General features: G+C 41.8%; 1 long non-coding RNA gene across 1 annotated transcript in view; it reads left to right on the forward strand.

The window, feature by feature from the left end:
* Positions 1-26,247, forward strand: part of LOC138064233 (uncharacterized) — a 55,912-nt gene that overhangs the window by 24,112 nt on the left and 5,553 nt on the right. Inside the window, exons 8-15 of the long non-coding RNA XR_011137515.1 lie at positions 12,228-12,342; positions 13,052-13,285; positions 13,553-14,205; positions 14,352-14,463; positions 19,293-19,548; positions 19,974-21,218; positions 21,668-21,742; positions 25,032-25,176. This is a non-coding gene — a long non-coding RNA (uncharacterized lncRNA). The remainder of the gene's footprint in view (positions 1-12,227; positions 12,343-13,051; positions 13,286-13,552; positions 14,206-14,351; positions 14,464-19,292; positions 19,549-19,973; positions 21,219-21,667; positions 21,743-25,031; positions 25,177-26,247) is intronic.

A 26,247-nucleotide genomic window follows, 5' to 3' on the forward strand; every position in this document is an offset into this window, starting at 1 on the left:
AATGACGCGGTTGTCTGGGAGGGTTTTTTAGCCATCAAAATGTAACCTTAGGTTACATTTTTTTGCACAAAAGCTATTCCATATATGACAGTATTCTGTCTTTAAAGAATAGGCAGGCATACATTATTTTTAGGCTAGGACAGTGATAAATGCACTAGAGATGCAACACGGCCTCTTGGAAATTGTTCCCATGTGGGCAAGAGGAAAGTGTCACATGGCGTTAGGCACCAGGACATAGACTGTGTTCTGGGCTGTGGAGAAAATTGATTGTAATCTTCTGTGAGTACATTTACAATAAAGTTTTTTGGCAAAACCATTAATTTGATTGGACATACAGACTGTTGTGCGAACAACCTCCGTTTGCAACTTCTGCAGGGAGCACCCATATCTTATTAAATTCCTGTGCTGTAAGAAATACCACTGAAAAACAAATTTTAATGGGTACGTCTTAACGGCTCTGACTGAGCGTCAGCAATCATATTGCTTCTTCAGAGGAGCTGGATAGCTTGAATGAAACACTCAGAGAGGCTGTGCAGCTGTGAAAGATAGGTTACTGAATTTAAATGATTCAGCACAATCGTTAAAATTCCTGAAAATGTCTGCAAGTCATTGCACACAGATATTTTCAGATTACCCCTTGAATACAGGAGGATTGGCAGTGAAGAAAAGAGATGGCTGTGAAAAGATTGTCAGAAAGCCTTTTTTCCATGAAAAAAACAGTGCCAATTGTGGAGTTGCAAACTACCTTTTAGTGCTAGTTAGCAGTTGTGGTTTCAAGAGAAATAAATGGCACATACTAAGGAAGGCAAACCAATGTTGCATTAATGACCCGACACCAAACATTCTTCATACTCAGGCTAGTCTGACTGGCATGCAGATTTGTTTCATAAACAAAAAGTAGTGTTTTCTCTCTAAACAATTCATTGTGAGCAATTTGTCATTGCAAACAGCTTCTGGCAGTTGACCAATTCCTTTCAGAGAATCTTTCTTTAAACCAACTGGCCATTAAAATCTTTCCCTCCAACAATGGCTCTGATTCATTCGCAATGAATAATTTGCTGGGATTACTGTATTTGCTGTATGAGATGGTATAAAATTTTTATGTCAGAAGCAAAATTGTTAACACTAAGTTATCATTTCGTTTTCTTTCTCACCTACCCCCTTCATAGTCAGGGTCTGAACCCATCACATTTCTCAAGGCCAAAAAGAATTTGTCTGACTAGAGCTATTGATTGGCCTTAAATACATGTACTTCAGATTTTAAGTCATTATTTTCTTTTCATCACGTGAAAAAAAAGGAACAGAGTCCACAGTAGAGGAGAATAATTAAAATTACTGCAAATACAGAGAAAGAAAATGTAAGCATTATGATAAATATAAAATCATGGATGATTGAAAACGTGAAAAAAGAGATTAACAGAGTCCACTCGATTCACATTTGGGCATTTACCAGCTTCTAGCCTGGAACATTAAACAGAAGAATATATCAGTATTTACACTACCTTCTGTTAACATTTTAATGTTAACATACACTTTATATTCCTTTCTCTTACTTATTTTCCTGCCTCTCAGTCAACAGATTATTATTTATTCCTCCACTGATTTCAAGTGTTAGTAATAGCTATTATGTATGTTGAGTGAGATAGAGGTATTTTGGTTATATGCGTCATCTACCTCTGTAGGAAAGAGAGCATTAAGTTGAAGGTGTTGGATTGGGAAGTGGAAAATCTGAAATTCAGCTCAGACTGTCGTGGTGATCAATTTCTGTTCAGTTCCTGTTGCCCTTTGTAATCCAGAGGAAGTCACTTCTGCAACCTGTAACTTTATTTTCTCATCTGAAAAATGAAGGCAGTAATCTTTGTGGTCTCACAAGTGTTGTCCAATGCTAACCTCATTGGTGTCTATGAAGACTGTAGATAATTTGGTGACGAGAGCAAAGGAAAGGCCTGTAAAAAAAGATAAAATAAACTATGTGAAGGAGGAATTGATTTTAACCATAGCCAAGAATATTTCCTGTCAATACTGACATATTAATTTCATTTTCCGTTACCTCTAGTTGTTTTGTTTAAGTTAAAAAAGTAACCTCCCAAACTGTTTAAGCTATCTTATTTATTGGACTGTTTCTAGGTTGCAGTGGTTGTGCAGAGGCTTAGCAAAGTTTACAGACTGTATTACAAAGTGTTATTCTATGAAGCAGCAATGGCCAATCTTGGCCAATCTTTATACAGAACTTGCATGCTTTTAATTTGAGGTAGCGCTGACCTGGTTTCTGATACCTTCCTTGTTTAATGCAAATTAGACTGATTAGGGAGTCTGTGAGCTTCCCTGAATATGAGTATAAAATGAGTCTCTTTCTGTTTCGGCCTTCTGGACTAAAGAATGAAGGACGCATACCTCAGAACTAGTGGATGACAGTAGAGAGGGTAGTTGTATCGGATAAAGAGGAAAAAAGGCAAGCCTAAGAGAGTATTAATTTGCTAGTGGGTTACCCCGGCATTCCCAGGTGACCACATCTAGCTTCTGATGCCTTAAAACGTCACCTTTGTTAGGCAGCGTGAACAACCTGTAGTTCAGAAAATCTAGTTTCCTTTAGCTTTCAGTGTTGAGAGCTCATGTTATTGGAAAATGCAGTTATTACTAAGGAAGAGTCTTACATGTCATAAGGAATCCAAACAAAAGATAAAAACAAGATGAGTATTCTCATAAGTAAATAAATAAACTGGTCAGCACAGAGACTGCATGATGTTTGGATGATTTCAGTTCAGCTTGGCCCAGTAGCTAGACTGTCCTTTCCTAATATTGCTGTGAACCTTATATGCTAATGTGCAGTGTATCCCCAAGTGTATATACAGTATACCCCCAAGAATGCCCTGAAGGGCCCAGAAAAAAACAGTTTGTAGCACAAATACTATCCCTGCCAAATATATAATCTGTGGAATGTGGGGACTTGAGAATATTGTCCTGTGGCAAGATACTTTCCATTTCCACTCTACAGGACTTAAAATTATATTAATTGTGTGGTCTTATATCTTCTCTCACTGCTGCAGACAAAGCTTGGATGACTTGAAAGGCTGTCGGGTATTCAAGACATACTTGCTATCAGTTTGGAAGCACCAGCTTCTTTATCATCACTCACTCCCCAGTGCTAGTCAGAGGATTGAGTTATTGACTTAGCTATGTTTTCTCGATACCAATGTGTAAGCTGATGCGGTGGACAGGTACAAGGAGCGCGATGCAAGCGAGAGAGGACAAGCTATGTTGTCATGTGAGAGCCTTCCATGTGCAAAGGAGCAAACACTAAACAAATGTACAAGAACATGACATTTCCAGATTCACCTATGAAAGGTCTTAGTTGCACATCTGCTGGTGTGTTGCAGATGTTATTTAATTGTAATCTCTATTTTATGAGGTTCCACTGTGAATTAGGCAATTCTTTAGTAGGGTTTCCAGGTCGCCACTCACAGTGATTTAATATTCTGGGACCATTAAATATTCTGGGAGCAGACCTGAGGGGATTTGATGACTTCTGTGTCATCAGTTTTAGTTTCCTGTCATCATTTTCATAAATGGCAAAGGAGAGGGAGGAAGGGGTGAAGGAAGCAGGAAGAATCCACTTGAAAATGGTAAGGTTTTTCCCTTTGTTATTTCTGTGGGATTTCCAGAACTTCACTGCGCTGATGATTAGGAATCTCTCCAATTCCAGCATAAGTGAATTTCTGAATAGCGTGTATCCTGCTGTCCATGTGCCTACATGTCCTTCAGTTAATCTTTCTTACCTGCCACCGGTAATCCAGAATATGTATTATCTCTACCATGGGTGCAGATGCAGCTCAGATCCAATAGCGCTGTCTGTACCTGGAACTGGAAGCACTGGGCAAGGGAGGGAGCCACCAGGAGCAGATACAGAGTTAAATGTATCCTCACTGAATGCGCTCAGACCAGTGACTCGGTAACATCGTGCTGCTGGGCCTGAGCGGAATCCAAGCGAAACTCCTGCTTTTGCATGTCTGCTGTATGACCAAAAATCTGTAATTTTCAGACTTTTCTTGTATTGAAAGTGAACATCAGTCAACAAGATTTTGGAGGGCTAGTGGGGTGGAGATAAGGTCAAGCACAATGTTAACGTAGCATTTCTTTGTTCCTGTTGTCTCATGTGTTAGCCATTATTATATCACGGGCCAGAGTACCTAAAATGAGCTGCACTCTCCTAGCCAAAGGCTATAGCAGTAATGGACAAGAAAAGGTAAGACAATATGGAAAATGAAGACTTAAAAATTTCTCTTCCCCTTCCTAGGCACTGGCCAGTATAATATTCCCATGTCCATAACAGGTGTACAGGGGGCTATGAGCAATTAAGAATTTCAGAAACAGGGACAACCAAATGAGTATCCACTGAATGTCCTGCCATTTAGGTAGTGTGCGTGACTTATCAGATTTGCAAAGCAATTGCAATGTTTAATTTGGCTAAAACTCTCCACCACTGGACTCTGTCTGTCTGTTTGGGACATTTGTCCAATATGTTAGACTAATTCAGCATGCATAGGGAGCGCCTCACTATGCCTGCCTTGGTAGGATTCATTTTTGTAAGCGTTTGCCATCTATCTCGTAGGTCTGGTGCGTCCTGCTGCACTAGACATCCTATGATTACAGGCTCCAGGGAGGGTCTCCCACATCACTTGCTGCAGTCCCAGCAACACTCACATTTCCCTCTCCTGATCTGGTTGGCACCCCCATACTTTGTAAGCTGTAGGTTCACCATCTCTGCTATAATTTATGTCATAACACACACCTTATTATTCTCATCTCCTCTGTGCGATATGGATCCCTGACTTGCCGGGAATGTAAATTAAATACAATCAGTATTATTGCATCTGCCTTTCATTTCACAGGCTTGATCCTTGATATGTGGGTGTACATGTACCATGGGTACTATTTTTTTTTCCCTTATGTCCTTAATCCTTTCTAGTAATTCCAGAAGATATCTGTAATAGGCCTGTCAATCAAAAGGGAGCCAGAGGAAAATGCTGCCTCAAAGTACAAGGTGGCCTTGGCAGACTTTCAACAGTGCTTGCTAATCCTCAGACCGAGTGGCAACTGCAAAGCTGCTGAAACAGCTGGCAACAGGGCTCACCAAGAAGTCAGTTGCCATCACTAATAAAATGTTATCTACAGACTGATAGCTGGGTCCTGAGAAAAATAGAAGAGCTACAACTTCTCAGACCAAGTGGCACTAAGGTATGAAGGATCTTGTTTAAAGTTCAGAAGCAAGCTTTCTACCTAACTTAGAATATGTGTGTATGTGTCTGTAAAATTATATTTTTCCACTTAAGTAATCTCAGAATCTTTTCCACTGAAGTCCACAAAATCTATTGCGTAGCCTAAGTGCTTTGACAGTATTTGATCACAGAGCAGTTGCACAGGAATTTCACCAATGTGAATATGTTCAAAGAAACAGAATCTTGATGCATTTTTTCTACTTTTTCATCCTGTTAGATTCCTTAAATGAAAGTCTTTCTGATTAAACAGAATACATATATAGTCTGTAATTTAAACACTTAAATAGATGTATAGTTCCTCTGTGATATCCAGATAGCTAACCTATATGTAACAAAAGGCCCTGAAAAGAGACTACAAAAATCAGTTTTCTTAACCAAAAAAAAAAAAAAAAAAGCATACATAGGATACAATATTGATTATTTCTTCAGGAAGAACTGAAATTGCTTCTCCCTTTTTTCTTAAGAGTAGGAGCTTCATGAATTTGCATACAACATTGAGCTCTTAATCTTATTTACTTACTCTGCTAATGTTTTTCAAGGATAGAAAATATGCATTTTTACTGCAATTTATGCAATGATCATTGAAAGCGATGGTTTACTTGGAAGCTAAGGAGAATAATAAATGTTTCATAAGCATGATACCTTTCAGTATAGCATGCACTTATAATTGCAACTTTTACATCCAAACACAGTGAAGTGGCAATTCACAAGCAATTAGTAATAAAAGCTGATTATCCTATGGTTTGCATCATATCTCTGCATGTTTTGAATCTCCTAACTTCTCTCGGTAAGATCAGTCTTTGGGGCTAATCTCTCCCACGTGAGCAATGCTAGAAGATTGCCTTCACTACAGAGCAACAGAGAAATTGTTTAAGTAAAGGTAGTGACTGTATAAATCATAAGCCACTTTCTCAGATAAACGCCATTAACTAAGTCTGTGTACAAATGTGACACTGTGCTTCCTTGCCTTTGACAGCCCTTTGGAAAGGCTTAAATGTACAAGCTCTGACTAAAGCTTTCAAAAATTCATCGCTGAATATTTGTTAACCTTGTTCCCTGTGATAGCTGTAGAACAAAGATCATACTCTTCAAATGGAGATAAATTACTATCTTTCAACAGATTATCGCCAGTCTTAATCGAGTTTGCTCCTACAGCCGAACAGCCAGTGACCTTGTTACTTGCACAACAAACATCTCTGCTGTTTCCCGTGTGCAGGAAATACGTTTAGTCTAACGAGCCTGCTGCGAACAGTTCCATGGATTTGGTATAGTTACAGCTTTTATAGGTAAGTTAGGAAATTCAGCCGGCTGGAGGGTAGAGAAAAGCACACTGACTAGTGCGTGGTGGCAGGCGCAGAATAATCAGAAGACAGAGAAGGTCCTAGGGAGGTTAAATAAAACGCTGAGATTTTCACACTCTCGTTTGAAACATGAACATCTCCCCCATCGTTTGTATATCATAATTTGTGCGACTTAGCTAAATTTCAAATGGAGCTTGTGTATATCGGTCACCTCTTCAAAGGGCATGCTGCATCCTCAGCCGATGCCAAACGGCACAGCACTGAGGATTCCCAGGGTGCCGTACCACACCTCCTCCAGCTGCGAGACTGTCTAGGCAGCTGGGTCTCCTCTTACTGTAGTGTAAGACAAGGTGATCTGGGCAGATAAGATGGGGCCTTCCAGTGTAGCTATGTGCCTTTTCCAAGGGTTCTTTGCTTTTGTTTTATTTCAATCGAGAGGACTCCTGCAACCCTTTATTTGACATCAGCATTTCAGCACCCATTTTTCATACTGGAACACGTTGGCTTGGCAGGAGCTGCGCTTCAGGGAGTTGGCACTCGAGCTGATTATGGCCTGGCTCGCATTCTTTGCAGAGGTGTTGGGGTGGAGATTAGAGCGTTATTAATTATCTCGTAACGGCATTAAATCCCGCACTGCGTGGAGCTTTGGACTGCCCGTGCCAGCCCCCGTTCAGCAGAATCAGATTAGACAGCACCGGTTTAATATGCAGTTTTTGCAGAGAGCGCGCTTTTTTTCCCCCCCATTAACAACATGACTTTTATTGGAATCGGCCCCTCTTAATGTTTCACAATGGCACAGCATGGGAAAAGACGAAGCTGCGGTGAAGGAACCGTTCCTTGTTCTCTGAAGCAGCCCGTGCACTGGTGGGCAGAGCTGTCTGAGCACAGTTCAGAGTCAGTCCTGACAGGAAAGGTAAGCCGGGGCCACTCTGAGATAAAGCGTTTGGCATTACAGCGATTCTATGCATTGCAGCTATGAGACTTTCTCTGCTCTTTCTTCTCCTTTCTTTTTAGTTTAATAGCTATGGGTTTCACTGAGTATTCTTTTCATACCTTTTGGGAAAAAAAAGCCCCCTTGTGAACGTTGCAGAGTGCTTCACTGCCTCAGTGGGAGTGGAGGTCACCCAGCACCATGTAGAATTAGGCCATTAACAATGACATGCTGAAGCAAAAGGAAGCCTTCATTGCATGCTTCTCAAAACTGCAGCAAGGGAGATAGTAACATTTTGCCCTCACCGTGGAATTTGGAAAAAGTTTCGAGGCCAGTAATGATAATAAAAAATAACCGCTGTCACATAGCCTGGAGACAAACCTTCATAGGAAGCTTCCAAATGATTTTTTTATGCATTTCATGTTCCTCTGGCCTCTTCCGTGTCTGATCAGACTCCACGTTCTTCCGGTTTCTCCGGCTTTTGTGATCGTTGAACTGCCCCTGCAACTGTTCCTTATACACTACTATAACAGGCTTCAGATAAAAGAAAAAAAAAAAACTTTTGCTGCCTTTCACTCATTTGCCCAGTCTTCTACTGCATGAGGTGATTATCCCAGGAAATGGTTAATGGTGCTAAGTGTTTTTATATACTAGAGGAGACCCCAGGATTTGACTGTTACTTTTGTAAGTGAGCCCATGTAATTTTGTTTTTTTTAGGGGCTAGGAAAGAGGCTGTTGTAATCATATGGCCATGAAATGAGCTTCTTTTTTCTAACAAAGCAGCTTGTGAGACTCCCATCACAAATGTAATAGTAAAACCTTAAATCCAGAGGGGTTTTTTTGGGTGGGAGGGACAAAATAATTTGCTAGAACCTCGAAATAACACTTACAAGGTTCAAATGTGAAAAAGCTAAGCACCTTCTAGTGTTTATCATCTTTTGACTTTGTGTTTGGGTCAGCTGAGCTCTGCTTTGTGGAGAGAAGGATAGTAGTGAATTATCTCTGCGTTCTCCTTCCCTTGCTTAATCCGTTGAACATCCCGAGGTCCCTGGCAGGGCTATTGTGCGTACAGAGGTCACGGCTGCTTGACTTCTAGTCTGTAATCACAAGCAAACCCCACTAAGTTGTCTGGACCCAAGGCTTAGGTGGGACTGAATGGCGCACAAGCAGCGACAGCAGCTTCGCACCATCAGCTAGATGGAGTCATAGCTTAGGTCGTAGGAGCTGTTGTTCAGCTGCCTCCTGCAGCTCACAGCCACATCTCCAAGGCAGGAGTCTCAGACCTGCAAAACACTGCCTGCCCCGTGAACCTCCACAGATTTGCGTGCCCGTGTACTCCCTACTTTATTTACCCTTTCAGGCCCGCATTGACTCTTTGAGGTACTCCTTGAGCATTGCAAAGCTGTCTTAACATAGGGCAGAACTTGCTCTCTTAACTCAGCTTTGTTGTAGGTTCAGGCTAGTGAATCAACAGGGCAGTGAGGCATGGGAATACTCACATACCCCTGTGCAAACAGGAACTTGCAGACCAGCTAGTTAGGCTGACAAATGCAGGCTTTGCATGTATATGCAGGTATGCAGATACACTTGGCATATGTTCAAATCAGCTGCTCTGCTTCTTTTAATTTTACGCACAGTCAAAGGTTTTGAGGAACTAGTGCAATTGTTTTGCAAAGTCAAACTGCTGAGCTTTTTTTGTTTTCAGCTGAAACACTCCGTAGGAGCTATGGAGAGCCTTTTTGGAGACAGGCCCCACATTAGCAAGGCGTTGCTTGTGAGGAAAGCTTTGTCTCGTCTTTGCAGAGATGACTCCAAGAACTTCATCAGGCCACCTCTGTGCATCATAAAATCGCACACTATTGCATGTTAGTGAATAAAGTATCAGAGGGAGCCAAAAGAATTTGTGTTTACACAGGGCAGAAATCTTCTTGTGTAGTGCATTGCAGCTTTTATTATGATGCATGTTTATTGCTCATAACATTCGAGCTTCCACAGATTTCCAGCCAATTCATTCTCTTGATCAATGGCAATAACTGTCCTATCGCCTCTGCGCTCTCATATGAAAAATTCCCTGAAGTGGTGGAGGCTTAGGCTACTAGAGGTGCCTTTGTTCTCCCTCGTTCTTTCTCTTCCTGTAATTCAATCTCTTTGTTTTGTACAAAAAAATTTGCTGCAGCAAAGTGTTTCTGGGCTTGCGAATGCATAAGGGAGTGGGATGGGGTGTTGTGAGGTTGCCTGTAATCACAAGGGACCAGGTGATGGCTTAAGTTTTATATTCCTGTTGCTTTTCTAGGCAAGAACTTCAGCCGTCAAACACAGGCTGATCACTTTGCTATTTTTAAGAGTCAGGAATATACCACATGTGTAAGCATCTGTATTGAGTAAAAAAGATTGTGCGTGTGAATTTGATATTTGCAGGAAGAGAATTATGCAACTATTTGGAGACAACCGCATGCACCAAGACTGATTCACTCTCAGCTATGCTAACTGAGGAATAGATCAGGCAGGCTACTGGCTGCAAGACTTTTGTGCATCATTGCACGTTTGACCTTTCACATTCAAGCCTGAAATGTCAGTGATCTGCATTTTTGTTCGTTATACAACTCGAGCTGTGTAACTAGCTAGTGTTGTGTTTTTACTACTCTTTGTTTTTATTATTATTCTGTGGTTAACCCCAGGACTCCAGAGGAACTGTTGCTTGCTGTATCACACATGCTAATTTTGCTTACCATGCACATTTTTGTCTTTGCATGACTCAGAAATATGGCTCAGTGAATCCACTATAAGTGGACCACAGTTAGGAAAGAGCCTGTAACTCCACAAAAGTGTTTGTTTGCAGAACAGCTGAGACAAAAATGTTCTGTGAGGCTTTTTCTTGTATATGTTTTCAGAAGCATGCTTAAAGCCTAAGCTGTAATCTGTCTTGGGGAGAGAGTTTGCTTGTTTGGTCGGGTTTTGGCTTCCTTGTTTGCCACTCTCCGTCTGTTCGTCTCTTCTTCTTACTGTGCTTTTGTGTAAGAAACATCGTCCCTTCTTGTTTTCTCCGTTGAGCCTTTTGCACCATGACATCTGGACAGTGGTGGATTTTGCTTAGCATTCAAATGGTTGGATTAATAACGGGCTGGAACTCGAGGGAAGTTATGTAGAATTCTTTCAGATACGCCCCTGAATTTGGATAAAATTTATTACAGATGTCAGTGTTGTCGTAAACTATTTTAGGCCCTTCCTGGCACTTTCAAAAGTCTGCCAAAGAGAATGTTAGTCTCTTATTAAATTTTTGGCTATTTTTTACTATTATTTTTGCAAATTTTACCCAAAGAGCACCAAAAATATAAAATTACTGTACCATTATCCTTGAGGTCAGCCCTTCACCTGCTATAAATATATCTAGCTGGACACGATTTTATGTGGAAACACACCTTTTGCATTCCCTAAATGCTGGCAGGTGCAAATGCTGACTCATTCATCTAGCTAGCCAGTAGCAGGAATGAAATCTCAATTTACATGTACCCCATAGGAATTCCCGTTCGATTTTAACCACGAATAATTTCAAGCAAATGCATGCCCAGGGATAAGTTGATTGATATTATTATATAAAGCCTCCATATGCTCAATATATTTAATTATCTGATAACAATTGTTCTTGGTAACTGATTAACATTGGGACTTCCTTTCTTCCACTAGCATCAGCAGTGTTCACCTCTGCATATATTTGCTTATATGCAACCAAGAAGTTGTTGAAGAGGACATAGTTCTTCTAACACTTCAGACAACTCGTCCCCTACTTACTGTGCCAGCGCAGTACCTATTACTGTTGTTCTAGGAAGGTAACATGCTTCCTAAATGAAACAGAATTTAGCAGATCTCTAGCTAGTAAACTAAGATCAACAGGTCAAGTTTCTTATCAGCAAAGTGACACAAGAAAATGGGTGGAATGGAAGTTCTGGGAAGAAGCGATCCCCTCAGCTCACGCTGTATTTCTAATGAAAATGCCTGAGCTTGAATGCTAGATGGCGGTGGGTGAGTCACTGCACTGAAGTACCTGCTTCCTCAGGAAGAACCTAATTCTCTTTACTAAGTTGATGAGGAACATAGAGCAAATAGCCTCCTAAAGCCAAGTGCTTTAATTTAGCTCATTTTCTTGGTTTTAAAACAGGAGGCCTACATTTCCACATTACTTAGGGCCAGATTTTCAAAACGGCTGCAGCTACAGCACACAACTTCAGGGTATGTGACATCCTGGAGAGGGGTCCCTGTTGGAGGTGTGCAAACTGTCTGTGGAGGGCTGGGTGAGAGCTGGGTCCATCCCCAGGGGTTCAGCACAGCCGGCACAGTGAGGCTGCGCCTGTCCATCCCAGAGGGCCAACAGGCAACGCAGCCTTGTTCTGCATGTCGGGGCTGAAATCTCCTCCTGCAGACCACTATCAGCAATCTTTCCTTCAAAGATCATCTCTCTTTCTTTTAAATACGTCTAGGGAGTATACAAGTTGCACAAAAAGTCACCTCGTGAGTTGTCTTTCCAGTCTGAGGGAAATAAGATCTTCACCTCCGTCTTTGTTTTCCCACTAAATCACCAAATGACAGGGCGTTCTGGGTTTGAGGCACTCTTGAGTCGTTCTCTTGAAGCTATTTCACTCAGAAGAAAACAGTACCGAATTAGCAGGATTATTCCCAGAGAGGGAATAAGATTCTCTAAACTTTGTTCTCATCCTGCTTCAGGGACTGTTTATATTGGCATGGAAAGGGCTGAAGATAAACATGGATGCATCTTATCAATCTGAGAACCCATGTAATATTCATCTGTGAAGGCAGAGTTAGAAAAGCGTGAAACTAGGTGAGTACAGGAAATACTAGCTTTAAAAAGGAGCAGCATAAAGGGACAAAGTTAATTGCAGACTCATGAGAGCAGCAGGGAGCAGCAAAAGACATTTATGGAGAAAGGAAGGGTGACAAGAAGGGAGTAGAGAAGTAAACGAGACACAGAGAAGGTCATCAAAGCTGGAGAAGGCCAAAAGGCTGAAAACAGTAAGAGAACAGCTAAAGGGAACAGAAGAGCAGTAAAAAGATTTATGCAAAATGATGGAGCCATTAGTGATTCCACTGTTAAAGCTGGATTGACTCTGTCTGCTAAAATGGAGCTTACATCCATTTATTAAGCAAAAGAGCAAATGTGGATCCTAACCAAAATTGCACCACCTCTTCTGTAGATAATGATTCAATTTTCTCAAAAGTTACAAGAAAATTGTTGAAGGAAATTGAACAAATACCGTTCCAGTCAGAGATTGTTAAAACTCACCTGAAGGAATTATTCTGAAGTTTCTCTCCATATTCATATATTTAAAGGAGGAGGAAAATTACAGCTGCAGATCCTGAGATTGAATGGTATCCATCACAGTCGTAGCGCACAAGAGTCTGTCACTGAAGCCAATAGGAGAGGAAATCATGCCACTGGCCTGAATTTCTAGATGAGCAGGCTGAGCTTCGCTGCACAGTGTTGGGCATGTTTTTCAATTCTGCTTTTTTTTTTTTTTTTTTTTTTCCAGGAACGAAGCAGAGAAAACTTGAAGATAGTCGATGCACTCACTCACTAATGGCCGTATGTTTCAATAACAGTCTTGTGGGCAGCAACATGGAACAGAAACTAGACTGTGGATGTTTTACTGCAAGAAAACTAAACAAATCAGCACAACAAACTCCACTGCGTTACTGTTTGTCTTGGGAAACACTTCTAAGAATCAGTGAGACTTTCCACAGAGGATTTCTTCAACAGAACAAAGGCAAATATTTTCCTAGGGAATTTTGTTGTTTATAGTAAATGTATTTATATTTATAATAAAATAAGTAAAGGGATAATATAAAATAATAAACTAGTAACTGTTAAAGTCATTAATAGTAAATAATAAGTGACAAATGCAAATAGCAAACTAAAATATATTCATATTTGTAACAACTTTATTGCTGCATTATTCATTCACTGGCTTTTGGATAAGGTGACTGACCACTGTGCCTAAGAAAATCTCTTCTTTATACTCTGCAAAGCTCAGGAACCAGAGCAGGATTCTGACACCTGACATCCAAGTCATCTGGATTTTTCTACACCTTTAAGGAGGCACTGTGAGAGAAGACCTGTGGCATATACACATAAATATATGCGTTGGAACATTATTCCTGGAGCCTTAAGACTTTAGAAAGTCTTCAGAGAGATTTAATTTTGGGGTTAAGAGTACTAACTGTGAGAGGCTGGGACAAAGAAGAAGCTGCAGAAGTTTCAGCAACCAGATGCGTCGCTGCAAAGTCTTTAGCGTCCTTGCTTACTCGCTCTGAAGGATTTATTTTACAGTGATAAATATATATCTTATAAAAAGAATACCTCTTCTCAAACATACGTGGTCTTCCTCTCGACACCCTCCCCTTTCACAGCTTTCTCGTTTGCCCCAAGGTCCTCCTGATTCACTGTTTCTACTCCTAATAACTTAACATCCTCTGTACTGAAGTGTATGAGTTAACTGCACTTCATGGTGTACAAACAGGGGCATCAGTCATTCCTGTGGACTTCCTAATATCTACAATAGCTCCTGCAGCCTTCAGAACTATGCTTCATGCTATTCTTTGGGGAAAGCAACAACATACGGAAATTCACTCAAATAAAAGTCTTAATGGTCTATTAAATTGGATAAATAGTTACGGTTACAGAAAGGTAATTGTACTTTTCCTTGATACATCACTTATATTTTAATTTAATGTTATTTAAATTTTATATTATTTTTCATGAAATGGATTTTAAACTAGCTGAATGTTATAAGGTATGCTGGGACATGTTGTGAAGTTTCTTCCTCTGTACAGTTTCTCCCAGGTTTACGTGGCAATTTTCCTCAGAGATTCTTCTCCAAATTCTTTATTCTGGAGGTAAAAGTCTTTTCTTCTGCAGCGAAGAAGCCGAAGACAAACTTACAAGGTAAGTGTTGGAGATGTCCTCTAAAAAAGCCAAACCGAACGTTTTTTTTAAAAATAAGTCATTTAATGTTCTGGGGAACAGCATGGCCCCCAAAACTGCTGTACCGTGCTTGCTGGAGGGTTAGTAACCTTCAGCATGCAGGTGGAAACACACAGCCAAGGCCAGGTAGAAGGAGGAACAACTTAAGCCATTTTCACAGTCAAAGAAAAAATAAAACGTAATTACAAGCTGCAGTACAGACAGGTTATCCTGTCTTTTATTTTCATTAAGAGAGCCGTGAGATGATGAGCAGCTGTGACTTGAAGCACTGAAATAAATGTTCTGGGGCGCTTCCTGACAACAGTCTGACGAATTTTTACATATGCATGTAGCCGAGCAGCGCGTTTCTATTTCAGTCTATATGTTGTTGATGGCAGTTTGGCCACCGGCAGTATACATGAGAGATGAGAGAGATAGATCAGCGTACGAGTGCGTCGTTTATTATAGTGCTTCCTGAGGTGCGCGCTTAGACGTTGCCTTTTTCTCTAAGGCAACTACCTCATCAGAGGTAGTGAATCTCTTTGAATTACAATGGTGAGAACCAACCTTGGTGACAGACTGTGTTAAAGCACATCTTGTAGGCAATTTATGGCGATTAAGAGGTTGTTGAAAAGGCGTCACTGGAGATTTAGGGATCACCAACGTGGAGATTTTGGACATGTTTGTGGAGGAATTCCCGATGGGGATTTTGTGTGGTAGTTGTTCTACAGGTTGTCGTAGCTGGATAAAGGTCAAGCTCAAAGGAATTCAGTTTGGTTGAAAGAGTAGTTTCTGATGGCAAAAGAGCTGCCTTCTGAGTAATTTAGTTGTCATCTTTCTACTTTGTCCCGTGGGTTACGTTTTTTGCTCTTCTGGGCATGCTGCAAAGTCCTTCTTATCTTTGGAGGTATTGAGGGAGTCTGCAGGTTTGTAAGAGAAGGAGCTGAAGATTATGGATGATTCAGCTGATTTTTTATGGTGTGCTGTTGTTAGGTGGTACTACTTTAGGTTCCGTGAGAAGCTACTAACTGGAAAATGCATAATAAGCAATTTAATGAATAAAGATCTTTTACTGGGAAATGTTACATTTTCTGATGGGGTGTTAAATTTTAGAGGGTTCCAAGAAGCCTGGATAGGTACCAGGAAAAGAGTAAAATGAAATGAAAGAAATAAATCCGATCAATAAGAGCTGAAGTTACAAAACGAAGGCAAGTCTGGATTGAAATGCTTAACGTTATTTAAAGAACTCCATCACTAACTCTTCCCTTGACAGGTTTATTCCTTCAGCAAATATTTCTTTGAAATATTTCCTTCCATGTGGCATTACCATATGTTTCATATTGCATATATTTCCATAAACAGAGCACATATACACATTTTATAGACTATTGGTCTTTTTCCTGCTCTGAACAATGTTGATGAGAGTTTTCTCCCCGACTTTTATTGGAAAAGGTTTCTTATTTTTAACAGATTGAACCGTATCCTCTGCCGTTTGGGAAGTCTGTACTTTGCTAATATATTCCTTGTAGTGAAAGTATAGAGAGCAGGGACTAAACTAGTACGGTTTCTTGTCTGAAGAAGTGCCTGTATCAGTGAGTGACACCCAGCGCTCGCCCTGGGGTCTGCTGCAGGCTGCCGAGTGGTGCCAAAACATCCGCCTCATCCAGCGGATGACGTCGGCCTCGTCCAGGCCTCGTCCAGGCCTCGCTCCTCTGCTCTCGATGCTCTGAGGCCACCGCTGTGAATGCTTCCATTTTGATCACCTCGAGACAGAGAAGCAGGAGGTCATTTTCGGGGAAAATTGAGGCTTTTAAGGTGACTAGTTAAGCAAGCAAAATCAGAGACATCCACATTCGCTAGTTTAACAAAAAATGCTGGGTTTAAGTCCGTCTGTGAGCAATGTAATGCCCTTGTCGGATACACCTAGCTAATTAATATTCATATTTTGCTTAGAATAGCATTAGCTTCCTTTCTCTAGAAAGGAGGGTCAAGGGAGGAGACAGCAGAAGTGTGCCGGTGTATTAAAGCCACACTTCGCCGTGCACGGAGGCCAGCCCAAATGCCGGAGAAGCCTCTGCTCTCCCTGCCGTGGGCAGCTCCTCACTAGCCTGGGGCAGCAGAAGTGCTGGCGTGGCCCTGTCCTGACCCAGGAGCAGGAAGCTCATCCGACTGAAAGGCAGCCCAGCCAAACCCTCTCTGCGCGGTTCAGGCAGACCAGTTCCCTCATCTCTTTTTGGTCCCTGCCTCACGACCGCTTCTCCAGGCACACTACAGGTCAACGCAGCTGAGGGAGTTGGGCAGCTTTAGCAGCACGTGGGGTTGGCCGTGATTTTGGCAGCAGTGCCAGCTTCCGGGTACCGAAAAATACAGCCTAAGATTTATTTCCAATAAATGCTGAGGCGACTTTTCTGTGGCACAGGGGCCCTGTGATTTCTTTTATCTTGTGAATCCGACAGGACTGAAAAAATCTGTGTGCTCCTGGTACAGAACGTATAAACAAACTGGGTCTGAAAACACACACGCAACATAGACTTAGCAATAGTTTACCAGTGTGGCATTTTCCCCTTTCTCTATAATATCTGTCTCTGCGCATAAGATTAGGTCATTCGGTTAAGACCTCCTTTAATAAAGTAATCTCCTGCTAGTTCTACGGGATGGCCTTGTCTTATCACCTATTTTAATGAGGGCAAGAGTACAGAATCAAGATCACTTATTGATGCAGTTTCTCCTTCGTTAAGGTTATCCAAGGTAATGCAGAGGTGAGCAATCAATATGTCTGTTTGAAAGAAGAAATTTTCAAGCTGTATTAACGTACCTTTGTAATCATTCAAAAGTGTCATCGTGGTAGGTAAATATCTTCCAAAAAGGGGGCACTGATGAATCTTGTAGACAGAAATTCTGAAAGGACTGCGTGTGATTTTTTTAGAACAGCAATGAGAAATTTAACATTTGTACTCTTTTTATTCCTCTTTTGCCACACAGATGATCTAGCTAATTATTATGGCAGGATTATTCCCTGTGGAACATTTTCACAAGTGTTTTCTTCCGTGTGGCCTGTCCGTATATCCAAGTAAAGTCCGCTTGTACTTAAGGAAAGAGGGAAAAGGAACTGAATTCTCCATTATAATACCATGCCAAAGCATCCTTTAAAGGCCATATCTGTCCTGATAGCATATACCGCAGCACACCCACTTGAAACTCATTCTTCAAGCGAGTGGGAGCCATAGGGAAAAAAAAAATACAATTAGAAAAGTCTGTATCAACAGCTTGAATAGCATCGCTCTCCACCAGCTATCACTAAAACAGAAGGGAAAATGTTGCCAACTGTCACTGTTGTCCCCAACAGTTCAGATGTTGGCGTGACCAGAGAAATGTCAGAACTGGTAGGAGCACGGGAATACGTCCCACCGGGGTGTCGACAGCTTCTGTGCATCTAACGAAATCCCTATTTAGTGTTGATTCAGCTGTCCTTGCGTCATCAATTACTGCCAATTTGTTTTGCCTTGGTAAGGTCTAAGTTTTAGGATTTGGCCTATAGCACTACCCTGTTTACATGTGATTTTTAAAAGGGGGGCTACTGGATGTATTGTACGCACACAGTTCTGAGCTCTCTCACAAGATCCTGAGCTAAATGCTGTGGCTCTTTTCCCCTTGTCATACGCCCGTAATGTTGCAAAGGAAAAAAAAAAAAGATCCTGTTGCTTGTCACAGTGGGTAAAATAAATATGTTTTTCAGTCCGTTAGTGATATAGTGCTTTCAACAGAGGAATGAATAATACCAGGTGTTCCGTGGGATAGAGACATTGTATTCACGTTTTGTTTCGTAGGAAACCATGGAATAAAGCCATGTTTGCATTTTATGGCTGGAAACAAAGAAGTGAATATTCTTGAAGTGGCTGCCTTCAGTGTGAAATGTGGAATGAGGGAGGTTTTGTTTACAGTGAGGAATGTCACTACCAAGTTCCTTAATCCTTTGTCAACAGTGAGCTAATTCAGCTTTCATAGAGACAGGGCAGGGCAATGAGTAAATGGGTCAGTTACATTCCTCTAATATCACATTATATTAACATTAGCGTTTGCAGGTCGCTCCGCTAAAAGGGCTGTCTCAGATTTTTGCCTCGTGGGGATTTTTGGATAAATCTTTGGCAGACTGTGCTATAAGAGTATGAGGAAGCAAGAGAAGGTGTCTGTGAAACGACCATGACACATTTTGCAATGATCTCAGCTATGCAGTAATAGCAATTAAAAGCTACAATACCGCAGTGGTCAGTACAATTAATGCCATTAAAGTAATTAGGCCTGGCAGCTGTAAGGTCAAGTAAAGATAGCTTCGTAACAGCAATATGCCAGGAGAAAATTACGGACATTTCCAGCTAAATTATACTCTCTAAATTATTGTCTTAATGCTAAATAAATAAAGTTATGATAATTCAAAGACTGATTGCAGACTTGAATTAGCACGACTACTTGCTCCGCAGTTGACTCGGGTTAACGTTTTTAACGTAATTAATAGCCTTTACTCCGTGTATCTGGTAATACATGGTGTTTCTCATTTGCATTCCTTTGCAATCTGCTGACAGTGCTAAATGTCTGAGAAGAAAGACCTCATCCACCGGAGGAAAATGGTTCTTCGTGCTATAATGCTTATAATGGACATGGTTGCTGCACTGTTTTAATAATAATGACCAGAAAAGGAATGTGAAAGAGAGAGGCTCTGTGCTGTTTTTCTTTTCAGTTTTGAGTTCCAAGCCTTTCCCGGAGTCAATGTGAAATGTAATTGCTCTTTTGACCTCTATCTCCTCTCTCCCCAGGTCCGAGGAAGAGCTACACTGGTTGATTATTGCAGGAATGAAAGGCACCCTGACCTTGCCGCCCGAACGCCTTGCTGCTTTCAATGTTGCCCATTATGCTGAAGGCAGGCAACTCCTGGAGAGAGCCGGGCAGCTACGGGAGAGCGGCTCGCCGGGCAAGCCGCCAGCCACGGCCGCGACGCAGGCACCGCTGAGCTCCTCGGGCAGCGCAGGGACGGCGCTGGGGGAGGCGGCGAGCCGGGCCGGCGAGGGGGAAGTATGTCCAAACATTGTTAGAATATAAAGAGCTTTCAGACACGGAGCGCGGATTGCTTCTTCGTTAAGAAAACTTGACATCATCCACCTGAAATGAAAAGTAACGGAGAAGCGCGGGAGAAAGACGAGTGCAGTAATAATTTTCTTGCAGAGGAATGTGGCAGTCGTTAAATTGGGGGGGGGGGGGAGAGCAGCCTCAGACCCACAGTTTTCACAATAATAGAGAGACTGTTGCTGTATAAGGATCCATTGAAAATACTTCTCCAAGGAAAATGGGTCAAATATTCAGTTGCTATAATTGTGCTAAATCGGAAAATGTACACCATAAAATCTTTCTCAGAATATTTTTGGAGCTGTGAGAGGTTGGAAAGCATACTGCCTGGCAAACAGCCTCTCTTTTCATGTGTGTGTTTATATATATTTCAGAAAACCAAATCCTCAGAATTCACTGTCATAAGAAGACGTTATTTGAAATGGTTTCCTATTCCTCTGCCTATAACTTTCTCTGCTCGGAGCCAGCCAAGATGCCTGGTTGAGTGAGGTTTCTAATTTGACCTGAGGATTATTTGGAGACTTGGGCGAAGCTGTTGAAGGCCATTGATAGCGCGAAGTCCCTGCGTTTTATATTCAGCTATCTAAAAAGAGATTCAAAAAGCACAGGCGTTTCATTTAGAAACATAGCCTATCCCAGCTGGGTCACTAGTGTCATCATGACTTGAAGGCTGTCTAGTGATTCATACAAAATGAATCACTGCTCTTTATCTCATTTTTCTTTGGTTGAGTGTCCCTATGACAAAAAAACACTGCGAAAAGATGGACAAAACCTCTTTTTTCTTCTTCTTCTTCTTTTCCCTCAAGCAAGAGGAAGGACTGGATGAGTCACTGAAACTAAATTACTCTCTCACTTGGAAGCAAGCACCGCTTGACACATTGGCAGGGACACGGGATAGGGTCGACAAAGGTACCGCGTGCCCGGCAGTCTTGTTACACGTTCCCAGGCCTCCTCAGCTCCTTGCGTGTCCCGCTGGGCTGTGGGCGAGGGCAAGGGCTGCTGCTGTGGGCAGCCGGGGCTGCGACAGTCACCGGGTGGCCGCCCTGCCTCATACCAGGTCGCTTGCTCAGAAGAAGTCCTGTCCGACGTTTTTGCCGTGCTGATGCCCAGGAAGCCCGAGCAATCAAGCCAATGATGAAGAAATTTGTTGTACAGCAGGTCCAGACTTGGGCAAGTATTCGTAGGCACGTATCCCCCCTCGTCATTGCTTGGGGCGGGCGTTTGGACCAGCAGCGGAGAGTCTATTGCGAATTTTGGTAAACTGTAAAAGCAGGTAATGACCTTTATTGTTAAAAGGCGTGTTCCCCATCAAGTCTGTGCTAGAGCTGGTGTGAGGTTGTTTACATTTATTCTCCGTGCTTTCTATTACAGTTATGCCTCTATGCAGCCCTGTGTTATTAAATTTCTGGTTCCTTGCAGGAATTTATGGCTGTGACCAGTGTCCGCATTTAATTTCACTATGATAAAACAGACTTCGTTCCCCAAAACCTTTCGGTGAGGTTTGTTTTCCAGCCTTTTAATTTCTCTTTTGCTTCTTCCTTGAGCCTTCTCCAAAGTATCAACAACCTCCTTGAACAGCGTGCTCCTGTACAAATCTTCCCACCGCCAAAAATATAAAGGTAAGACTAAAGCCCTTGAACCTTTCTGAGAGTCACCCAGCTTTATCACTCAGCTGACTATTCCCCGTAAACCTCAGCTCATTTTCGGAGCTGCTGAAGTCCTCTCTGCTGTAAGTAATGGCCTCTATTAGTTGCTCCTCGCTGAATTGCTCTACAGTATGGCTGCTCACTTTCTGTTTCTTTTTTGTTTAAAAAAAGCCACTGTGGTGTGTCAAAGTGAAGGAAGTTGTATTTTAAAATAACTGGCATAAAGAAGCTGCGTGTGCTAATACAGGGGATCCTTTCATGCAATTGCCATAACTTCAGTAGTTTTTCCCATGGAACAAATACAGATTATAGGCAGGAATTGTTATATTTACACTTTAGCTAGTACTGAAAGGGCTTTCACATTGAATACTCTTTTTTTTTTTTTTTAATATTACTTTTACTCATGTCCCCAACATTTCAAGAAGTAGCTGGCAGGATTTGTCTTGGAAAAGGAGCACAGCGCAAAAGCAGAATTGCCTTCGCAGGAATGAAGCCAGGTGAGCAGGAGTCTAACACGCAAACAAGAGAGTAAATATATTTTTTCCAACACACTGCAGGAGCTAAGTGGCTTTCCCCCCCCCCCCTTCTTTTCAGAGTTCAAATCTCTGGCAAACAGCTTGCTGCAAGCTCAAGTTATTTTGTTTGGAGAAATCTAAAAAGGTTAAGCCAACTAACACCATGAAACAAATGGATCAGAGGTATTTGAGCTCTGGAAAGTCAAACTATTAAATAAATTGTAAGTTCATACTGTGCAACTTCTTAGTTTTCATTGCCTTAACCTGAAGGATGAAGTAAAGTAAATCTGTGTCAGATAAAACAACATTAAAAAAAGTATGAGTAACTTGACATAACAGATATAAAACAGGAAATAATTGTTTTCACTCAGAAGGCTGCTCGTATGGAAACTCAGAAAAGGAGGACATTTTTTTCCTGCAAGCAGTTCAACGAACAGAAGCTGCCATTTGTACCCTGTGGTTTTTTCCTCTCTTCTTCCCTGTGCTCTTCCACACTTGCTTGCTAAAAACTTTGAGTTAAAAGTTAAAAAGGGGAGTTTTTACTGCAAACCTCATAATATATGAAGGTTTTCCAGCATTCTCTATGGGTGCAGTTTTCCATGACACAAGTACCCACTTAATATAAAAAGGTTATGAACATGTACAGCTGCATGCACTTGCAAAACCAAGTACTCTTGAACATTGAGCTTTGTGTATGCATTGGCTTGAGGCAGAAATCCTCGTTTTGCCTGTGATTCAGGCCTGGTAGGTATTCAAAGGGCACCCATATGCATACTTCATAATATGGTCTCCTGTACATGTAGCCCTTTGCTCCATCAAAAAGTACCCCAAAGTGTCATTTTTCTAAAGTACGGTTATTATGGTTACTGATGTTATTCAGAAATGATCCAATTCTAAAAATAACTTTATGAGGACTTTCTCTTGGTCCAGAAATGAGACCTCAGTGCTAGCAAAACTCAAAAGATGCAAGTAGTTCTCCACCGTGCTCCTTTTGTGGTGTATGGCCTCTCTGGGGTTGCCTTTAATCACTTTTTTTTTTAAGTTGTTTATTTTGATTGACGTTAGTGTCATATCGACAATATTTTATACTCTTAAAGTCTTTTTTTTTTTTTTGTTCAATGAGTCTAAGATAGATGACCGAAAACCCTAAAAAACATAAGTTAAAAATATTGGTGCTTTTGCTATCTGTCCAATCGGGCAACGTGCTGGAGTTTTACTCTTGTCGTTGGCCTGACCCAGGCGAGATGATATAAGCCTCTGGAAATATCGTGCACCTCCAAGGGCCCGTGGGTCCGTGGGCCCAGTGACTGGGCTCGAAGCGTACACGTTATCTGCGGTTGCTCTTTGCTTCATTGTAAAGGTTGAAATGTGGCATTTTAAAAATGTAACATCAGATAAGTAATAAGCCTGAATGTTAAGGGTTTTACTGAACATCAGATTTCATCCAAAGAGATGGAAAAGGCATCATTTCTGTAATATTTGCTCGATTAGGGCTTTTATTTTTGCAGGGAGGGTAGCTGTTGGCGGGGCGGCTGGCAGCCGGACGGGTAGGAGGACAAGCAGCTTCCTTGTGCTCCCTATCAGCAGCTCCTGTGCCATTTGCATCTGAGGGAGTTTTTTCCATAGCGTATTCATTTGCCAGTGAGTTAATGTGTCCCTGCATAATCAGATAAGAATGGCATAGAATTACTAATGATAAGAGGAGGTAGAACAAGGGCACGCCAGCAGAGCAGCCTCTCCTTCTCCCGCCTAATCTGAGTAGATCGTCATTTCAGCTATCTCCAGTTTGTTTCTTTGTTTTTCCCAAGGTGGTAGTAAGGGTATTTTTTTCCTCAAAAATCGAGTTTAGAAAATTAAATGCCGCGGATCGGCTATGACAGCTACTACTTCATTCTGTGAAGCTGGAGTTAAAGAATAAAGTGCTCTCCCTTGCAGCTAGGCAAACACGTTACTTACCTCCTAAATCCAATCCAGGAGCCAATTAATTATAGCAGAGTAAAAAATATTCGCTGGGAAGCTCCAAGCAAAAAACAAAACAAAGCAAAACAAAAAACAAAGGCGGAAAACTTTGCTCCCAGTGCAACATAACGCTGGCCACACGCAAGTCAGTAAGTCGTGATTGCATTAGAGCGAACGCAAACGCCATAAACCTTTAGGGTTGTAACGTGCTTTCACGAGGCAGGCCTGCACAGTGGAGGGCCAAGGAGCCTTTCCAAATTGCGTTGTGGGCTGGTATGGGGCCTTCGGGGCTCAGCGAGCAGGTGGTGAGCGGCAGCTGAAGGGCACCCGGCCCGCCGCACCGCACCGGTAGGGGAGAGCTGGGGCCTCCACCTCGGCCTCCAGGTTACGGCTGCGCTTGGGGAGTTGGGGTTGCAACCAGGGACGATGCTTCAAACCGTTTAACGACATCCTCGAGGGGTCCTTCTCTAACATCCAGTTACTGCAAAGCGTGAAGTCACAGCACTTTTAAAACACCACGCCAAAAACAAGAGTACCGGCTACCTGGTGGTTTCTAGCGCCTCTCGGATACTCAGCAATATAAACTCCCTGGAGTTGGAGTTTTATGCTGTAATATTCTTTCTAAGCTTCTGCGACTCAATGTAGGTTATCCCTTTTATCTGAAATACTTTGTAATGTAGATGAAGCTGCTTTTGAGTCAGGCAGGTGTTAATGACCAAGGTGGGGGAGGAAGGGGAAGGCCCAACTTTCTGGGGATTTGTCTGAGCGAATTCTCACCGCATTCAGCGAGCTACGCCCTTTAAACAAGACGGTTTATATCGAAAAGGGGATACTTCGTATGTTTATTAATTCTGCTTAACAACATTTCACAGTGATTTTTAGCATGCAACTGTGAGTATATATGCCAAGATATATTGAAAGCGAATACAGAGCAATTAATATCCATAACAGTATATAAACAGTTTGAAAGAAAAGCTCAATAGATTTGTTACAGTCTTTCAACATGTAAGTCTCTAAATATATACTATGTGACGACCTTAAACGGTTCCTGCAATCTAAAGCTTTCCTGTGGATTTCGCTTTGGCCTTCTAAAAATACATGTCTACCTTTCCCTTTTGCAGATCATCTGCTCAGCAGGACAGATATGCCCTCTATAAACTATTCTGCCTAAGTAACATAAACTACATAACCTTGCACGGGCCCTTGCAAATGATTTGGACCAATGATGTGTTTAATTGGGAATTTAACGGGCAAAGGAGATGTTCCTTTGTTTTTCCCATCCACCGGTACGTTCTTCCACTTTTATTTCCAGATAACTCCACTGACTTTGAGGAAGGCGCACTTTGAACAAAAAGATGAACGCAACAGTGCAACAGGCCCATGACATCCTCACAGCCAAAGACGAGTGGAATTTGCACCGCCGTGGAGCAAGCAGAACAAGCTGTCGACCAAGGCAGGTAACTAAGATGCCAGTCAAAATAGTTTCCCAAGAAGAAGCACTAGGTCCTTGAGGAATGTTTCAGCCACTGTCACCGAAACTAAACTTTGTGACTGCTAGCATTGTTGAAGAACATCAAAGAATACTTGATTGTATCATTGAAATCACAAGTATCTGCTTCAAGCAATACAGTCTAGGAATTGCTAAAGTTTACATCAGCCTAGCCCATTCTGAAAAAAAGCCTGAGCTTGATGCTAATAAGTTCAGGCTTTATAGTTCTCTTTCTTCTAACCTCTTCTCTTAATAACATAACTGAGAAATATGTAGCTATCTACTCTGGCTAGGTTTTCATACTTTGTCCATCACTATAGCCATTGAATACCTAGTACGGTCTTGAGAACTATAATAGCATCTATCTTCATCCAGGATTATGGGATTTCTGGTTCAGACAAGTATATGCTTCAGAACCCACCTTCGAACTGAATTCGGGTGCTAGACAAAAATCCTAGGTTTGATTGCCTCTGAAGTTACCTTATAATTAACAAACTACAGAGCAGATGCAGCACATGAAAAGTGCGGCTAATGAGATCCAATGTAGCAGTAGAACGCAGGGCAGAAGGACTCCAGCTATGGAAAGTGGCGCTTGTCTCCAGCCCTGTTTGATGCAGAGATGTCAAGCTAATGGCCATCTAGCATCCAAGGTAGGTACTCATACAGGAGAAACAATCCAAGTAGCGTCCTTATTCTGTCCAGTGCAGAGAGGTTTAACCAACAGAAAGAGTGTTCAGATCAGAGAAAGGTTGGGAGAGGAGGGGTAAATTGCTGCACGGAGATTTCCAAATTTTCCTTGTCTTCTCTTGTGCCTGACTGTGCCCGCATTAGAACGACAACGGTTAATTGGCAATTCTTCGTCCCCTCTTGGAACGTATTTTTGGTAGACACCTGGTAAAAGGAAAAGAGCTACGTGCCTCTGATGCTTAAATATCATTTTGTTCCCTCTACACTGAAGAGTCTTGTCAAGTATAACGCATCACTTAGTGAATCACTGAATTTGTAATAAGCATCTTTGGCCTGCGCACAATTTTCCAAA

This window comes from Struthio camelus, chromosome W (assembly GCF_040807025.1).
Source record: "Struthio camelus isolate bStrCam1 chromosome W, bStrCam1.hap1, whole genome shotgun sequence".
Lineage (NCBI taxonomy): Eukaryota > Metazoa > Chordata > Aves > Struthioniformes > Struthionidae > Struthio > Struthio camelus.